Source organism: Rhineura floridana, chromosome 8 (assembly GCF_030035675.1).
Source record: "Rhineura floridana isolate rRhiFlo1 chromosome 8, rRhiFlo1.hap2, whole genome shotgun sequence".
Lineage (NCBI taxonomy): Eukaryota > Metazoa > Chordata > Lepidosauria > Squamata > Rhineuridae > Rhineura > Rhineura floridana.
The window spans coordinates 128161371-128181794 of NC_084487.1; the positions used below are offsets into that span (position 1 = coordinate 128161371).

Consider the following 20424-nt stretch of genomic DNA (forward strand, 5'->3'; position numbering starts at 1 on the left):
TCAGAGGCTAAGAGATTGCTCCCAAGTAGTCTGTGTTGCAGGGGTGGGGAGCAGGATCTGATGGGTGGGGTGGCTCCATGTCAGTGGGGCAGTGGAATCCACTCTGGGTTTTAGTCTGAATTTTCAAGGAGCCATCCATGGTTGAAAGCTCCTTGAAAGTCCAACTAAAACCTAGAGTGGATTCCACTGCCCCACTGACATGGAGCCACCAGCCCCCACTGCCCCCACCCTAGGCAGGCCACTTTGACAGGCAGGTGGGTCACCATGACATCAGATGAGCCATTTTTTTCTTTTACAGTGTGGTTTTTCATGTACAGTACCCCGCTTTACAGCACTTCACTAATGCAGCAGTCTCAGTCAGATGCAATTAGACTAAAGCCCCACTCATATGGTGCTTGTTCCGCTTTTACGGCTGTTTTCGGGCATCACGCACCATTCGATTCAATGAGTTCCGCTTTTCAGCGGGGGTCTGGAGCGTAATCTGTAGCACATGCATCATAAGGGAGAGGAAGACAACAGAGGGAGGGGCAAAGATAAGCAGCGATGAATATGAGCAAATGCAGTTTCATACAATAGTAATTCATAGTTCAGTTATAAGACACTAATTAAACAAACATTTACATCGATATGTCGTCTCATGATACCAAATATGCATCGCTCTGCACATATGAAACCCCTTCCAAATAAAACATCACAGTGTGAATAGCCTTATGTTGTATTATTCTTTCAAAAATTTATATAGATAAGTATTGAAGATACTTTCAAATAATAACTTCCTACTACTGTATACTGAAGAGCTCCACTATTCTGTATTCAGCATAAAATCTACATTGGACATTTAACAGGATGGCATGACTCTAGGATCCTCTCCCTCTCTTAAATAAATCCCTACTCTCTACTACACATCGTGCTTACAGGTGGCCTTGTGACTGTTAAAATGATTATTAATTTGGAAAGGCGCAGACCTGTATCCCTCTGCAACTCACTTTCTCTTCCCAACAAACTTTCTATCCTTTTACTGGCTTCTGCAGCCAGCACCCTGCACTGTATGCCAGCCACTACAAAAGGATTTCACACAACATCCAGGCAGTTATCAGCAGCCATTAGCTATGATAGCTACACAGAGCCTCCATGTATAGAAGCAGTATATCTCTTAAAGTCATACAATGTAGCCAAACCTCACTGTACTAGTTCTGAGTACCAAGAGATATTTGCCTGGGCAGTAGTGGAAACAGAAAGCTGAAGTAAATTGACCACATTGCAAATAAATTCTTATGCTCTTAGTATAAAAAGTAATCAGAGTATGCTTCTCTTTGCATATTTGTCCATTCCCAGCAGACAGAGAGTTAAATAAGTTTTTGGAAATACAGATTTCTCCGAGACCTTTTCGTTTTTTGGTTGTGGTAGTGGCAGTGAAGGAAAGAGGGAGGGAGTTTTCTGTTTCTTAATTAACCACACTGCTCCACAATTTAGATATGAAAATAGAGAGCCGCCCGCAATTATTAATGAGCCTCCAGCCTGTCCTGGCAAAGCTGTGGTGGTCCTGCAGAATATCATGGGCAGCGTCTCCTTTTTATTAATGCCTGCGTTTGAAATTTGGTCCTGTGTGCGCACACTACACGCACGCAAGCTCCTCTTGTATCCATGGCTGAATGAATCCACTAAATAAATAAATAAAGGTTTTTGTTCGCTACCCTAGCGGAGCACATGACTACTCCGACTAGACCATTTTTACGATGTCTGTGTTTTCTACTGTGCAGGAGGAGGGAGGGAGGGAGCGAGCAATAAAAGGAGAGAATAGTGTTTTTGTCATCGTTGTTTTGATTATTGGCCAAAACTGGCTTGCCTGATCATGACGACGGCACTGCAGCTAAGAACACAAACTTCCGAATGGTTTGGAACTATGCTCAGTTACAGGATTTCTTCTTGTAAAAGACCACCCGAAATAAATGGGGGGGGGAGAAAAAGCCTAGATCCCTGCCAAAGTATGTGTGTCTGTGCGTGCAGGAGGAGCCCGGGGGAGAGGAGGGCTGCTTTGCCCTTGACTGACACCAGCCTTGTGACAGTAGACTGGGCAGCCTGCCAGATTCTCACCCGACGATAAGGCCAGGGCAGGAGGGTAGAGGGGCATGCTGACAAACATGGCCGTTGTTTAGTCTGCGCTCCCGAGACGTTAATAGGAAAGAGCAATTCGCTAGTGTCGGCAAGGGCTTCGCCAGCCAGCATCTGCTGCGGTGGGATAATGAAGAAGATCGCTCATAGGTTCGGGGGAGAGCGCGCGATGCTGTCTTCCTTTTTCTCCCCTCTCCCAGTTCTGATATGTGAAGTACCCATCGAAACGTGTTTGTATGTTGTTGTTGTTTAAAGAAACAAGATGCAAGTGAAAAAGAAGAAATAGCCAAGTTGTGTCAGGAAACTGATTTTCAAGAGCCTTCGAAATGGAGATGAGAAAATGGGGGTAGGAGGACAGGAGATGTGGGCGGCATAAGGGTAACAAAGAGAAAGGTGTAGTCGGGTGTGTGCGCGCGTGTTCATAATCTGAATAATTTAGCTCCTTTATTAAAGCTTCAGACTGCAAAATAAAAGAGGTGGGAAAGTACAGCCGTTGAAAAGCCTCCGCTTTTCTTTGAAACTGCCGAATTTGAAAGTTCCTGTTCCATTCCGCCAAACCCAGTCTATTAATTTTGCCGTAGAAGAGCCACCTTCTTACTTAGCTGTTTTGAGCATTTTTCCTCTCTCTTCCTCCGCTGCGGCCCGGCCCAAAATCTGCACTGTGATTTCTCTGTAGAAAGGCAGAAGAATTCTTGGCAAGCACATTGTTTTGTGAGCATTGCCCCATGCTAGATAGAAGTGAAATGTAGATTTCGTTCCAAGGTGAAAGAAGCTGGAAGGAAGAGAATAATGTGAGTTACAGGGAGGGGGAAGGGCTAGTAGACTTAGGATATGGGAAACGGGGGGGGGGTGCTGGAAACACCAGGCGAGTTGTGTTTGCTTTCGAATGCATGGGCCACTGCCAGGTTAGAGGTTATTGCTATTCTTGAGGTTAGCAGAGGTTGGAGGAAGGGCCAGAGCCAGACTGAGCAGAGGCAAAATGCTCTCAGGAAAGGGGTGCGGGGAGGGAGCTGCCTGCCCATCTCAGTTGTTGCCCAATTTTCTCACACTGGTGGGGAAAACGCACTGTTTCCTCTGTTTAAAATGATACAGAATTCTAACCACCTTTATTATAAATTATAATTATTATAAATCCTTGTACTGGTTGAAATAAATAATAAATTAACATTTAAAAAACGCCACTGAAAGCACTGAAAGATTCCTGGTGAGGCCATTTTTGATGCTTCTGCTAACGTTTATGTGAAACATTTTCTTTTATTTTTGCCTCCCAAACATGCCCCTTTAATTTTTCAGCTTCCTGTTTCTTTATGCAAAATGTAGAGACGATTTGAATTTGTGAGGGTGCAGGAGCTTCTGAAATGAAGGATATGGTTTCGGGAATACTCACGCTGTGAAATCCTAGAGATGCTTTCTGTGAACTTTTAGTGGGGCTTCCTTTCCTACTATTAATCATAGTAAGGGCAGACTTGCATATTATCTTACATTTTTCTCCAGAAACTTTGGAGGATAATTTTTCTATTTTGTAAATGAAAAATGGATTAAACAGAATTTAACCAAATAATGTGTTTCATATTCCTCAATTATTTACTGTAATAGCAGATAGTCAAGCAATATGGCCCCAAACAGTGCACTAGGGACTTGCAGCACTATCTGATGCCTGTTTACTCAGAAGCAAGTCCTGCTGCATCCAGCAGAGTTTGCTCTATAGTAAATAAGAGTCTGGATTTCAGCCTTAATTTTTCTTCTTTTATCGTTTCATTTATAGTTTCATGTAAAAAGTGACCAGGGGATAAGAAACATTTTTGTTATTAAGTAAGTATAAATAAAACATTGCTTGCTATAGGAATATCTTACATCTCAGAAATTAATGTTTTCAGTGGTAGTAGTTACCAGTAATTGCCTTTTAAAAATCTCTGGTTGCAGAATTAACACATTTGCATTTTTTATTTTTGGAATTTCTGTCTAACAATCTAGTAATGGGTAAAATAAATTCTAGAGAAATGAGATTTGTCACGATGTACCTACAGAGGTCCCTTCAAATAACTGCTAGTGAAAACTCCATGAATATAGGAACATAACTCCTATTTAGAGAAATAGGGACAAAACAGAATTATCAAAATGATTAGTCTTAAACATTTTAAGCATGTTGAAGTCATTTTATGAATGGAAGAATATTAATTTCGTTGGTAGATATATAGGTATTTGGTAATAACTTTTAATATTCCCCTAATTATAAAGTATAGATAGTGCTTTTTTAAAGAAAATAATGAGGTGCCGATACTCATACTTTGATAAAAGCGTTGTGAGTGCCAGCACGAAATGGTTACCATAGGCAGCCAAAAAATAGGTACTTATACCTGTGAGTTCCATCACAAAAGCACTGAGTACATGTTTTCTTTCAGTATTGGTTTTGCTGCACGTGGAACCACTACAAATTGTAATCTATATAGAAATGCAATCTAGATAACTTTTTTCTTGCTAAATGCTATCCATTTCAAGCATGGTAAAGATCAGGACTTGTGCCATGACTTAAAACCCATCTGCGCTGATTTGCAAAATAATTCTCACATGTTACTCTTTGTAGCTTTGGGAGAAAATGACTGTTGACCAGCTTGTTCTGAAGACAGATTCACTTCTCTTCTTATATTTGGTTTGAACTGAATGCCCTATAAAACTGAACAATAAGTTTGCTTCAGAAGGTGCCAGGACCAGTTCCACGGGGTGATTAGTCACTGTTTAAATGGGTTGCTAGGAGAAAATAGTATAGGAATGATTAGGATTTTGTATAACCTCTGGTGGCCTACCCCACTTGTGGGCATTTTTTTCTTCTCTGTTATTTTTCTCTTCTCTGTTATTGGTCTCTTGTTGATATCTTTGGGCTATTTCTGATCTTTTATTTTAAAAGATTTTTTTTTGCTGAGTCCAATTTATTGTCTCAAAGGGAACTTTGTAGCACCTGAAAAAAAGAAAAACAGTATCCGTATATAAAGAATGCTGGTTTAGGTGAGGGGCTAGATGTGGTATAAATCACATTGTTTACTGGAAAAGTGATAAGGACCCAGGCCCCTTATGTAATATATATGATTTACAAAGTACTGGGAGAAAGTGATCGAGGAATTGGGGTGATCATAAGGCAATCTGCTAGTCTTGACTCCAAATTAGGTTTGCTGCGTATTTTCTCAGGCAGCCTCAGTATCTTTTTGCACAGACTCAATCATATCCTGTTGGGACACTGTCTGAAGCTGGCAAAGCACTTAAAAAGTTGCTCTTCAGCTCTTTCAATGTAGGATTTAAAAATCAGAAACAGAATTATGAACAAAATGTGTAACAGTATGCTCTGCAAAAGTCTAGCCAAGCCAAATCTCTTTTATTTAAATGCAGTCTATTGCTTCTATACAACATACCCACCCCCACATGCTAAATCTGCCTATTTCTGGTCTCATTAGTTATCAATAAACTTTTGTAAAGGTATCCTGCTAAATAAAGTGGAGAAATGTACACAATATATTAAGGATTCAATACAGTCGTACACGGACAATGACAGATGTATAAAGGTCTCACCATAAAACGCAACTAGGGATGGGGGAGAAATTAGATTCAGTTAAAGCATTTAAAGCTGAATCTATCAAATCTGCACTAAACAAAGCCATCCCTTGAACGTCACACTTATCTGTATTTTGTGATGCAGTTCTCCAAGCAAAAAATGCTTTAAAATGCGTTATACTAAGAGAAACTGATTGACAAAGTGTATTCATTAGTCAAAACTGCATACACAAATGTGTTTATTAGGAGAAATTCACACTAACATGCTGAAGAATTTTCATGAGAATTTTTTTAAAAATGTAACCTGTTGCAGAACTGAATTTAAGACTGGAAAAATGAGAAACTGAGAGAATGGAAATTGACAGAGTACCATTTCCTCCTTTCCTTTGTTTTGTGGAATGGGAGGGTTCCCATATTGCTATTCTGTCCCCCATCTCCCCTTGGTCAAGGACTGAGATTTCATAGCTGCATTTGTCTTGGCTGGAGTAGGCTTTTGTTTTTGTTGTATCCTTGTCTTTTTTGGTATCTCTGGAAAAATGGAAAACCATCAATAAAGAGAAAGTTTTAAAAAATTGCTTAAACGATAGTTATGTAAACTATTATTTCTGACTCTGAATCCTGTTTATTAATATCTGCAGATTGTACCTCTTTGCATAAAGAAAGAGTGCAAACTAGAAAAGGTTAATGGAGAAAATGATTTTTGTTGGGTGACTGCTATTATTCCAAATAAATTCATAAATTCTGTGGAAATCCATTGAACCTAATTGTCACATTTATCCCTAAATCTCATTGATTTTGGTAGGACATAGGCATTGAATTGCACCAAGATGGTATAAACACAATAAGACATTATTAAAACCAAACACCTAGGTATAATGTGACCATCATTTTGTTTTTGGGTGATACATGGGAAGTCTATCCTATTTTCTGTAATGTAGAGGGTTTTGTTCCTTTGCAATAGTCACAAGCAAGGTCTGTGATGCTGGTAACCCTACTGTTATTTAAAACAATAGTAAATCAGTTGATTCCCACCCACCTTTTATGTAATGTATAAAGAAATGCTAGTTTGCTCTGCTTTGGGGTTTTTTACCAAATGAAGAAATGTTTAAAAAGACATACAAGTATATTAACATTAGAATTGTTATGAATACGTAAGACGTTAATGTCAAGACATTCAGAAGTCAAAATTTCATAATGTTTTCACTGATTTATCAAAGGATGAGTTGGGGGGTTGTTCGTTTTACAAATCAAAATGCCATTTAATATGAGTATTTTTTCTAAAGCTATACAAGCAGTTACTTTAAATGTTAAACATATGTATACTTTAATAATGAATATTTGCATCATTGTATGCCAGCTGCATAAAAAAGCAGAAAGATGTTGTTAAATTGAAGAATTATAGGTTTCCTTTGTTGTGCTATAGAATGCTGAATATACAAGATTGGCAATATTATCATTGACTAATTATCATTTGATATTAACAATATTGATATTAACAATATATCACATAGACATATAATAGCCATAATTTTCATCAATGTTGCACTTGAATTTTATAGCATGTTTTCTCAAAAATGAATGACATTGGCCTTCATTTGTACAATCAAATCCTGGCTCAGGAAGCCAGAATGTTTACTGCTTTGTGCACTCACAAGCAGCTCCTTTGGTCATGTTTGTCGCCACCCTTTGTGTGAGCAGTGATACAAACCAGTAACCTGCAATTAATAATAGGTTTCTACCACATGCAGACCAGGAACTATGTTTACTGGCTTGGCTTTTGAATCCTGGCTTGTTTGGAAGCCATTAACCAGTATTGGCCAGTATTTTGCATGATAGGCCGCCTGAAATCCATTTGCACTCAAAGATACAAGTTTTAGCTCTCTTCACCCCCTGTCCCTAGGTACCTAACTAAGGAACTAACTACACATTGCACATTAAAAAAAATTAAAAAATAAAAAGTAAAGTAGTTTCAGGAGAAGTGAATTTAGAGTGAGGAAGTTATAGGTATGCACTTAATGCTTCACCCACTATTTCTCCATTCCCAAATTGTCCCGCCCCCCCAACTATTTCTATAGGGATTCAAATGTGTTGCAAATATGTATTTGGAATCACAATGGCTGAAAAAGCAGTTGGAGAGGATACATGGTGGGTGCTTAGGAGGCAGGGATAAGCACACCACTTGTGTACTTTGTCTCTGAGTAGCTTTTCTCATTCAGTGGATCCTGTTGAAGTTGCAGTTGTACTCTTGAAATTCATCTGGTTGTTTTCAGGATCTCAAAATGGAGCACATTTCATGAAATACTCTAAAACTGTGTGTGGCTGTTGTGACTATCTCCTCTCCATGTGGTTATGCGCTCACATATACTGTTGCATAGGGATATGGGCCCTCAGACGATATTTATTTATTCATTTATATCCCGCCCTTCCTCACAGTAGGAGTCCAGGTTGGCAAACAAAAACAATAAAAACATCTAAAACATCTTAAAAGCAGACTTTAAAATATATTAAAACAAAGCATCTTTGATTGCTGTAAACTGCCCAGAGAGCTTCGGCTATGGGGCGGTATATAAGTGCAGTAAATAAAATAGATAAATAAATAAAAATAAAAAGATATTAAAACAAAACATCTTTTTAAAAAAGCTTTAAAAACATCTTTAAAAACAATTCCAACACAGACATAGACTGGGATGAGGTCTCTACTTAAAAGGTCTTCCGTGGCGCAGAGTGGTAAGTGGCGGTAACGCAGCCGAAAGCTCTGCTCACGGCCGGAGTTTGATTCCAACGGAAGGAGGAAGTCGAATCTCAGGTAAAAGGGGTCGAGGTCCACTCAGCCTTCCATCCATCCGTGGTCGGTAAAATGAGTACCCAGCATATGCTGGGGGGTAAAGAAAGGCTGGGGAAGGAACTGGCAATCCTACCCCATATATACGGCCTGCCTTGTAAACATCGCAAGACATCACCCTAAGAGTCGGAAACGACTTGCACTATAAGTGCGGGGACACCTTTACCTTGAAAGAGGAAGGTCTTCAACAGGTGCCAAGAAGATAACATAGATGGTGCCTGCCTAATATTTAAGGGGAGGGAATTCCAAAGGGCAGGCACCACTAAAGGTCTGTTTCCTATGTTGTGCAGGACAGACCTCTTGATAAGGTGATATCAGCAGGAGGCCCTCACCTACAGAGTGTAGTGACTGACTGGGTATATAAGGGATAAGACAGTCTTTCAGGTATCCTGGTCCCAAGCTGTATAGGGCTTTGTACACCAAAACCTTGAACTTGACCCGGTATGAGGGGAAATTGTGGGTGTAAAAAATCCCATTGGTCATTATGTCAGTTTTCTCTACAGCAATTGCCAGAATAAAAGTGAATGCCAGGGAATGGTAACAATCATTTCATAGAGATAATTTTAATATGTTCTGGGCACTCATCCTAGAGTTCTACAGACTAGAAAAGGTGTCCAAGGCTGATTGTTTCTAACATTGTTTTCCCTTTGATTCCCCCCCCCCAACAGACGTCTCAATAAGGGGGTAATGGTACTCATTTAAGAATACTGAAAAAATCTCAGTATTTTTACTCTTACTTTCTTACATATCTATGTGGCAAATCAAAATGACATGTAAATTATTCAGAAGTATAAGTCCTGATCCAGTTACTCTGTTTAAGTATCCATCTCCTTGTAAACACATAGGTGTTTTTCACTGAGGAGATTCCTGTGGCCTCTTTCCTCACCAACACATTGGAGTGTATGTGTCACCAGAGCTGGAATATTGCATGGAACAAGGGCTTTATCATGCCCATACATTTTCACTTATTTAGGCTACAATCCTATGCACATGTACCTGAAAGTAAGCCCCACAGAACACAGTGGGGATGGAAAGATCTGTCAGTTTCAGTTCTCTCGGTTTCTTATTTTTCCAATCTTAAATTTAGTTCTCTACATTTTTGTAACAATGTGTGATTTCTTTTAATCCTCCTCCAGCATTTTAGTGCAAATTTCTCCTAATAAACATGTTTTTGTAGGGAGTTTTGACTGATGTACACATTTTTGCAAGCCATTTCTTATAATACAATACATTCTTGCATATTATTTTCACTCATATATCAATTTTTATGCACACTTTCCCCTAATATATACATGTTTGTAAACATTGTTTGGTTGGCGAACTGCATCACAAAATTTGAATAAGTGCAAATTTCAAAGGATGGCTGTGTTTGGTTCTGATGTTGTTTCAGAAAGTGCAAATTCAGCTTGATATGTGAAGTGAAATTCTCCCCCATTCCCTACTTACTTTTGAGAAAACATGTATAGAATTGTGCTAAGCAAATTTCTGGTTGAAACTGAGGGGGAGAATTTGGAACACATACCATTCATTTGAAATTGTGCTGGGTTGCAAGTTACTCTACAAGGGACATTTGTCTTCTTGAAAAACTGCAAATCCATTTTCTGTAGCTTTTGTAGGGCCTTTAAAATTTATTTGAAATGGTCAAATGTGGGGCGAGTTTGGACGTACATTATTAATTGTATGAGGTGGCTGAATAGGTCTATATTGCTCTGCTCTTAAAAGTTTGTAAAGGCCCTGTGCATTCTCTCAGTGGTGCAAAGCTCTCTATATGCCAGCTTCCAGACTGACAGCATTTCTCGGAACACCTCCTTGTTCCCATTCTAAGAAGGTTGTCTCACCTTGCTCCCCACCACCATCACCACACACAATGTAATAAATATATCCAGTGCACATGAAAAGATGTATCACTGAACACTAAAGTGAGGATCATTCAGACCATGGTATTCCCAATCTCTATGTATGGATGTGAAAGTTGGACAGTGAAAAAAGCAGGTAAGAGAAAAATCAACTCATTTGAAATGTGGTGTTGGAGGAGAGCTTTGCGCATACCATGGACTGTGAAAAAGACAAATAATTGGGTCATAGAACAAATTAAACCAGAACTGTCACTAGAGCTAAAATGATGAAACTGAGGTTATCATGCTTTGGACACATAATGAGAAGACATAATTCACTAGAAAAGACAATAATGTTGGGAAAAACAGAAGGGAGTAGAAAAAGAGGAAGGCCAAACAAGAGATGGATTGATTCCATAAAGGAAGCCACAGACCTGAACTTACAAGATCTGAACAGGGTGGTTCATGACAGATGCTCTTGGAGGTCACTGATTCACAGGGTCACCATTAGTCGTAATCAACTTGAAGGCACATAACAACAACAAACTGACATATATATGTAGATCAGCCTGTCCCAACCAGTGTGCCTCCAGATGTTGTTGGACCACAACTCCCATCAGCCTCAGCCAGCATTGCCAATGGTCAGGAAAGATGGGAATTGTAGTCCAGCAACATCTGGACGCACACTGGTTGGGAAAGGCTGATGTAGATTATGGCTGTGCTGAATGTTTATAGGTGAACACTTTTGCCACAAAGTGTTCCTTGGTGTAGAAAGATTAATCTCCTTACCAAACACATTCTTGTTCATGTCTTCTTGTAGTTTGATCATCTGCTGCTCCAGCTCTATTCCCTGGCTCCCAACAATTGGGGATTATTTCTCAGTTATGTGATCCTAGCCAATCAAAGATCATGTAGAGAGCATAACAATGCCACATCGCCAATCAGACAACAGGATGACATTACTGAGGGAAATGAAGCCTATTCAGAGGAAGAACAATGCTTTCTGTATGACATTACCCTCACCACTCTAATTTAAAATGAAATGAATCATTATTGCTTAAAGCCATAGGCTACCACAATTCATCACATGTAAAAGGGGAAAAAAACTCAACGGTGCCGCTGTCAGAAACATGAAGTATTGCTTCATGCCAGATGTTGTTTTATATAGTGGATAACAAATAGAAAATGACATTTGGGTTACTGAATAGAGGTCCCACCGTTTAGAACAAAGATGGATTTTTCTTTGAACAGCTGTTTAACTCTAACAGAAGAGAAGGAAGGTAAAACTTCCATGTTGATCCCATAAGCGGACAGAGTAGATTTAACAGAATTTACCCAGCAGCTTTGGGTTGGAGTTTGCATTTGTTCTAGAAAGCATTTATTTGGCAGGTGCAAATCATTCATACAGCCAACTTCAGCCAATACAAGGCAAGTGCAGCATGAGCACAGGATTCTATAGAATATAGCCCTGTTTCTGCCCTTAATAGAAATGCAGGTGTGCTTTGAGAGGCAGCTAACAGGGATCTCATGAAGGAATTCTGCACTACCCGAAAGAAGAGACATCTGTATACCTCCAGAGCTCTGCGCCGTACAGCAGTTGTGGGACTATCTTCTTCCAAAACACCTCAGCAGCTGATACAACCAAGCTTCCCCCTTGGAACTTAGAAAAATGCATCAATGATTGTATGGAATGGGACGATTTCAACTTGACTGAATCCAAATGTGGCTTCCATGAAAGTTGGGCATTAAACTCCAGTCCCAAGTATCTGAAATTACATTGTTGTTCAATGGGTTTGTCATCCAATTTCCATACATGGTTTTTTTTTCTTCCTCCCAAAAACTATGACGTTTGTTTTGGCATGATTGATAAATAGGTGCTCCTTTGAAAAGTAATTATTCAAACCTCGTAATAACTTTCACATCCCAATTAATGTGGTGGAAATCATAGCTATGTCATCGGCATACAAGAGAACAGAGAGCTTGGCATCTAGGACTGAAACTGGAAAATATTCTAAACCACTCAATTCGTGAACAATGTCATTGATATAAAAATTAAAAAGGAAGGGTGCCAAGACATATCCCTGGCATACTCCTCTGTTGGTTGGTATATTTTCTGATAGTAATCCATTTGCCCCAAGCCTAATTTGTGGGATGCACTACCACTGCTTAAAATGGATGTTGGGAGTATGCAACCATTGCTTGGGCAGCTGCACTTCCTATACTTCCACAATAGGCCAAAGATTTATTTCAGCTTTAATTTACATAGGTAGTTATAGCACATAGAACAACCTTTTTCATCTTTTTGTTATGAAGCCATTTAATGTTTGTTAAGAGAATACTTTTGGATTTTATTTGTTTGCAGGAGGGAAAAAAGTGAGGTGTATTGAGATTTAATTTAATTAAGAACATAAGAAGAGCCCGTTGGATCAGGCCAGTCAGTAGCCCATCTAGTCCAGCATCCTGTTCTCATAGTGGCCAATCAGATGCTCATGGGAAGCCCACAAGCATGGCCTGAGTGGAACGGCAGTCTCCCCTTCTGTATTTTCCAGCAACAGGTATTCAGCAGCACACTGCCTCCAACAATATTTCCCTTTTGGGGAAAAAAACTGAAAAAATCCCACAACAGTGAAAAAGAATGTAAAATATTTATACCAGGAGAGGCCTGAGTCCTTTTTCCTTCTTGTAGACTGTCACTTGCGGGAAATATGGCAGCCTAGTCAAATTCTGGGCATGTCATGTTATTTCTGAAGATTTTGGTTTTGTAAGAAGTTATAGTGCCAGCTTTAAGAAAACATGGCACAGATGTATGCAGAATATATCCATTAATTACAAAGAACACCTCCCACCATTAATGTCAAATGAGGCCTTTGCAATATAACTTTCTAATGGTTTAGCCCAGTTTGTTCTCCTTGTCAGATCATTGTTTGGCACTGAATGCTTAAGCTCTCTTCAAAGGGTATTGCTGGGCAGCTATTGCCAATCAGACCCAAATTAATTTGTTTACTATCATCTCCCTCTGTGTGTATTGATTGAAAATAAACACCCTGGATTTTATTTTTTTTAACTGAAGGGTGGTATAGAAATATTTTTTTTAAATAAAAGATAACCCTAAAAAATAAAAGACACTAAACCTACTCTGCCCATTATTATTTCTGGTCAATTCAACAAAACAGGAATATTGGTGTTTCGTGTTACCACCATTGCCAATCATAATTTATTCAAAGGAGCATCCATATTATCCTGGAGTAAGCAGGGTATTGGAGCATATGGGACAAGATTTTTGTTTCATCCATTCGTTATAATGCCAAATTATCTCTATAATTCAGAAACAGGAACTACTTCTACTAAGGTCCCCATGCAAAATCTCTTTGCGCTGTCCAGCACTGTGCGTACTGCTTTTGCCCTCGCCTCCCACAATCTGTAACGTACCTAGAGTTGAATGACATTGACAACATAGTCTAGCAGCCTTGCTCTTCCTTTAACTGGCAGAGTAGTTTCAACAGTCCCCAGAAGCAGTAGGCCCAAAACACATAAATCCCTGGCACTGTCTTGCAAGAAGCTGCTATACTTGAATAGAGCACTGCAGATCTCTAATTCCTGGTTAGGGATTAGTGAAATTGCTCACTTCACTCACAGAAGCACTGTTTGGTAGAAGTGGAATGGTGGGCCAGGTTATCATCCAAACCCAGGTATGCCTGGGATTCAGGACCTTGAGATATTAAAGGCTGCACTTGGCATTGCTGTCCTGTACAGGACAATTGGGGATCCAAGTCCCAAATAATTATTGTCATAGCTGTTATACATTGCCAAATTAATTGTATTAGCATTTGTATGTCATGCAAATAGTGCCGAATTCTTTTAGTGTAACCTATGTTACCAGTGATTTGTTTTAAAAATATTTTAATTAAAACTAGTCTAATTTCTAATTTAATACATATCTTAAAATATGAGAGGGTATTTAGAAGAACAAAAAACTTCCTGCAAGTTGCTCTATTTTTTAAATTTGTATTTTGAAAAATAAGAATATTGAAAACTATATTTAACATATACTGTGTTTCTTCAAATTGTGAATCACAAAATATTAAAAACTCTCTTTTAAAAACCACATGTGTGTGTGTGTGTGTGTGTGTGTGTGTGTGAGAGAGAGAGAGAGAGAGAGAGAGAGAGAGAGAGAAGTTAAATGATCTTGGTGGCTAAGGAGGGTTGCCACTTGTCTGAGCGATATCCCTGAGGATTTGACCCCTTTAATCCTCTTTAGTTAATGTCTTGGTGATCTTTACTTAGGCAAAGTAAACAGTGCTGATCTGAACAAAGAAGAGGTCATGCTTCCTGCATTACACTTTGACCCAGAGGTCATGGCCTTTGTTCACTTCTCAATAGGAATTGCTCTCCAAGGGCCACCATAAAATGGAGAACTAATTTAGGCACGTGCTAGCATAGAAAGGCAGAGTATCAGGATTATATACTTTAAAACCCTTCAGTACCTAACATCCACACACACAAAATTGAAATGCATTATTGTTAACATTTCCCTCAAAAATCTTGAATAATTACTTTTTACTATTTTTGCTAGATGGAGTGTTTGCTAAGATTAATTGTTCAGTTTTTAACTGTGATTTGTTGACGATGAACAATTATATAACATAAATTTCTTCTTGGAACATGTACATGTAAAAAAAATCACAAAAAGTATGATGAAAGCCTGAAATGTGGTGGATGACATATTGTCTGTCTTGCAAATATATCGTTTAAAAAATGTGTCTATTATAGCTTTTCAGACAAATGGGATCTAACATTTCCTCAGCAGGCATTTAAATAATTTTTTTTTAATTTTATCATACCATAGAAAACCATTTTAGGTCCTCACTATAATAGAAAGATACCCTAATGAAATTGAGTTATAGAAATTATGAAAAATGAAGATAATTGTAATATAAAAATGTACAGGATACAAAAATGTATCTTTTGGAATTGTACCAAAATTATCTTATTTATATAAAACAACTGCAAACTATCTAAGAACAAATTTTATCCATAGCGACAGCTGTTTATTTGACAATATGACAATGAAATACATAGAAAAAGAAACACTTCACAAAGAAATTTGCATTATTTTTTAAACAAAATATGTTCTGAGAGAAAAATGTTAATATAACTTGGTCTCAGGACTAAACAGATTATATAAAATCAACAGAGGCTCTACTGAATGTAAAAGATGTATCCTTCCAATACTAAATTGTTAAATTTTGTACTTTCATTAAAATAATTAATTGTACATACTTCTTCACTTCAGAAGCAAAGCCCAGTACAAGACTGCATGTGGGACATGTTGAAATACCTGATGGGAATATACATAAAACCAACTTTTTGTTTTGAAGTCTCATTCTTCTGCATTTGAGACTGCTTCCAGATGAGTTGTTTATTGAGCATTCATCCTGATTTGTTTGGACAAAGCTTGCAGTCAGCTGTTTGCTGAGCATACATTTTGATTTGTTCGTGGGAGGTTGTATGATGCTATGTTAGGCAACTGTTACCCCATACTTTCTAGTACATTTTCCTGACACTTTCCTTACCACAAAAAGTTCAGTTGGGGGGCGGGTGTGACAGTGCAAGAGCCAGTACCAGGTGGCAAGGCAGAGTGGGGTGGGGCAGTGTTGCTCACCTGCCTTCCCAATGCAGAGGTCACTACTGGCAACTGAGAGGGAGACGGGTAAGGCAGTGGGGAGGTTGGTGCCGTGTGGCACAGTGGTGGGATTGGCTGTGCTGTTCTATTTGCACTGTCCTCCCCACCCGTCTCCCTCTTGGTTACCCAGCAACAACCTCAGTGTTGGGAAAACATGTGAGAAACCCCATCCCACTCCACTGACCATTACTGGCAAGAGGACCACGTCCACTTTAATTGTGCAACTTGAAAATGTGATTGAATTCCAAAACAGTCTGGAATAGCCTGAAACATATCTGAAGTAGCACTGGGTAGAGCTGAGGCATAAGAGTTTTTATTCTTCTTTCCGCATTAAATTGCTGTGGGCTCAAATTTTGTGACACCAAGCACTAGCCACCAAAAGTTGATTATTATGTTTGATAGTATTAACTGAATTGAATAGATAATATCCTTTTGAGGTTCTATTTATACTGCCTTATAAGCTGTAGTTTCCTTGGGCATGCAGAAATATAGAAAAAACTGACAATTAAATCTGTGAGGTTAAATCATACGATTGGGATATTATGGGAAGCCTATTATTACTTCCCATCCACATTATGGAACATAGATTCATTCCAGTGCACCCAAAATATATTTGATGCAACAGAAAACAATTGGAGGAAGTGGAAAACCATGTCAGAGGTTTTGGACAGTTTGCTCAATGCCTTTTGCTTACATCCCCTACTGCTTATGGCCTACCTAACAGAACAAGAGCAGCAGCTTAACATAAACAATTTGTCTGTCGAAATATAAACGTCCTGAGGTTTAAGACCTCTCTATATTCTTACAGTTTGTAATGACAATGCTTATATATAGTTGGATGCAATTATAAAACTACTTTTTAAAAAGTGGTTTTAAATGCATTTACTAATCGCTGGGCTCCTACTGGAAGGAAAGGTGGGATATTAATTAATTAATTAAATTAATAAAAATAATAACTTGTTAATTAATTATTATCAAATAACTAATGTTAAGTAGTATGTATTGTATCTGTATTGTAAGTGGATAGTGATAGACTGAAAACAAACACATATGTAAAGTATTAGTCTTTGTATATATGGTCTTTGAACTACGTTAATATTTAAAATACACTTTTTCTATGTATATTCCCAAATAAAAATTAAAATAATAATAATAATAATTTTAGTCATTTTCTCTGGAGAAGGGCAGTTAGCTCAAGAAATGCTGGGAATTTACACACCAAAAGGCTTATGGCCTCTGCCTTTACTAAGCAACGATAGTACTCAGAATATGATCTGTTTAGAGAAAGTAAGATGCAAATTTTCAATCTGTTATTGGCTACCTTTTTTATCCCTCTTCATTTCGATGTGTTACAGCTCCTGGATAAAGAGAAGTTCTACGATTTCAGCATAGAGAAAAAAGATTCAAAAGGAAATTTTCCCAGCAAACATTATGATGAGAAATGTGTTACAAAATGTGATGTTATTTGGAGCACTTCATCTGGGAAAAGTGTACAATGTATTTTTAGAAAGTCAGCCTCCAGAAAGAATAACTGTTTGTGTGTGCATCTGCCTACACATGATTTAAAACAATACATCTGTTCCATAATTTTATCCAAAACAAGAAAAGGCTGCAGAAGCATAGACTATTACAAATACCTACAATGAGCTTTAAACTGAATAAATTTATGAGAATTATTTCTTGGATACGTGCCATGTAAAGTTAGTATTTCTTGACACGTATTTCAGAGGCAATGGGTCATTTCTACTTTGCTTTTTGAATTCCGTTTTTTTTTTTAATATGCTGGGTGGTTTTGTGGAATAACTTTGTTTAAAAAATGAGACTGCTTTCATAAAAATGTAGAAACACCTATTGTTAGCTGTACTCTGTGATGTGAATGCACTTTATCCAGCACAAACCCCCTTTATTTAAGTGTTACTTCTGTATGTGTAGAACTTAGAACTACATGGTATAAATGAAATTCTAAAGCCTGGAAGGATCTCATTTGTGTATGGTTGGTATGCTGCTTTCTTTTAGAAAAGGGAGAGTCCTTTGTATATTTTGATGCAATATGTAATATAGAATAATCTTTATCACTACCAATAATAATTATTTTTCTGATAGCCTAGAAAAGAAGAAACTGGCAAGCACTGCACAAATGAAATTACACAAGGCTAATTATGTAATAATAAACTGCAGACAAGTAGGCATGTTAGCTTGTAGCACCAAAAAAGCAGTGAAAGGTCTTGTGGTAGCCTGAACATTAATAAATATTCAGCAGATTCTTCAAGTCGCCATATAAATGGGTAGGTTGACACACCTTGGATATAGAGAAAAAAATATTTTTTTAACAAATTAAGTAAATAAACAAAGGTACACAAAAATCTTGCTTTGTACTCAGGGCTTATATAACCTGTCCATTTAGGTGACCACTTTATGTATCTGCTGATTTCATGCCTCCCATTAATACTTTATTAACTAGTATGACAAGAGCCAGTGTGGTGTAGTGGTTAGAGTATTGGACTATGACCTGGGAGACCAGGGTTCAAATCCCCACAAAGCCATGAAGCTCACTGGGTGACCTTGGCCCAATCACTGCCTCTCAGCCGCAAGAGGAAGGCAATGGTAAAACCACCTCTGAATACCGCTTACCATGAAAACCCTATTCATAGGGTCGCCATAAGTCAGAATCAACTTGAAGGCAGTCCATTTCCATTTTCAACTAGTATGACAGTAAAATAAATAAATTTAGGCATATTATGTCACAACTGAGTGAAGATTCATAATGATCTTATTCAAGAGTTTCAATATCACAACTTCACTGAATGATGACTTTTCCACAGAATCATCCGTTGTACTGAGAGTAATGTTGTCCCATCTTTATGTAGCCACAGACAATTTTGTCTGGGCCAAACTTAAGTCTTGCTGAAAATGGCACATTTCAGGTGAGGCTGATCGAAATATGCACCATTGTATTTCCAGAAAACGATGCTTCTTCCAAATGCTAGAACTGTCAAGGGTATCCCTTTTGTCAAGGAAGAGATACGTTCATATTTTTACAGCTATATGGAACATTTGAAATGTGTTCTCTTCAGAATAGCTTTACTTGATAGCTCTTCAGCTATCTTTCCAAGTGATAGAGAGTTCTCCACTTTTTTCTGTTTTGTGTTTGTGTGTGTATAATATTACAGTCAATATTGGGTTGCGGAGGGAATACCTGTTCCAAAGTCACTTTAAGTTTTGTGAACAATAGATCAGATATTATTCTAATAATGTATCTTTCTGTTGTAGGAAGCCTGGATCCAGGCTTGTGTGATGGGAGGTATTTGATGCCACCTCCTCAGTTTGCAGCCTCACATTTCCTGGAAAGCTCCTCCAGAGGGTCCCCTGGAAATTGCCTTATTCTGAGTCCAAAGTTTCAGACAGGAGACATTCCCAGCCCTACCTAGAGAGATGCCAGAGATTACACCAGGGACGTCTGCATGCAAAGCAAATGCTTTACCAGTTGAGCTACAGCTCTTCCCTAAGCTCCCCTGAGGAGGGTACAGTGAGGCTGCAGACTGAGTGAATATTACCAAACCCACACCCCTTCCAGCAGAAGTAGAGGTTTTGTTCTTTCTTACAACCAAATCTTTGGATCCAATATCCTGCGGTCACTTTAATTTAATAAATTATTAAATTTAATGTTAGATTTGTAACTTGCCTTATCTCCAGTACTTCTCTGGTCATATACAACATTAAACATGATCCCATGCATTTTTACTCTAAAATAATTCGCACTGTGGTCAAACATTACTCTCAGGTAAAGAGACTGTGCATAGGACTGCAGCTTAATAACATTAAAATAATGGGCTAATTAAATATAGGTGATGTCAAGAAAGAACTAGCCTGGTGAATAAATACTTGCCCATATTAGCCTTTTTCAAGTTTCTGAAAAAAGAGAATTCCTAAGTGAGGAAGTAGCTACTGAGAATCTGTGTGTACATGTGCTATGAAAATGGCCGTGCCCAATTTACTTAACTGTTTGAGAGCTTCTCAATATTTGAGGTAAGGTCTAGCATTTAGTTAATTGTTGACAGCATTTGTTTGCTTATACTGTAAATGTAGAGTAATCAAGTAATCCATTGGGAAATCCTCTTGAGCATGTTCCATTGAAATGAATGGAAGTTTGGTAAAAACACTGCTATGGTCTTCTTGTACTGCAGCGCTCCCATTAATTTCAATCATGGGGCTGATAAAGGCAAAGATTATGCCTTTTAGCAATGAAAAGGCTGTGCTAGTTTTCAGAGACCAATCATGTTTTAATGTGCTACCAAATCCTCTTTCTGTGTCATACACACAAAATCTACTGTTGTTATATTTATAAACTGTAGCTCATGTGCCATACCTAATCTAGAAGAACTATTTTAATAGATTTCTTAGAGTTATTT

At 38.2% G+C, this 20424-nt stretch overlaps 1 long non-coding RNA gene across 3 annotated transcripts in view; it reads right to left on the reverse strand.

Annotated features, from left to right (window-relative positions):
- Positions 1-262: 262 nt before the first annotated feature.
- LOC133363186 (uncharacterized) overlaps positions 263-20424 on the reverse strand; it is a 29164-nt gene continuing 9002 nt past the window's right edge. For 2 of the 3 annotated variants that reach the window (XR_009757612.1, XR_009757610.1), the window contains 2 exons: positions 2711-2884; positions 263-481 (listed from right to left, as the gene is read on the reverse strand). This is a non-coding gene — a long non-coding RNA (uncharacterized LOC133363186). Of the gene's footprint in view, positions 482-2710; positions 2885-4916; positions 5069-6025; positions 6178-20424 lie in introns of those variants that run through there. The other variant, XR_009757611.1, reaches the window with a different exon arrangement.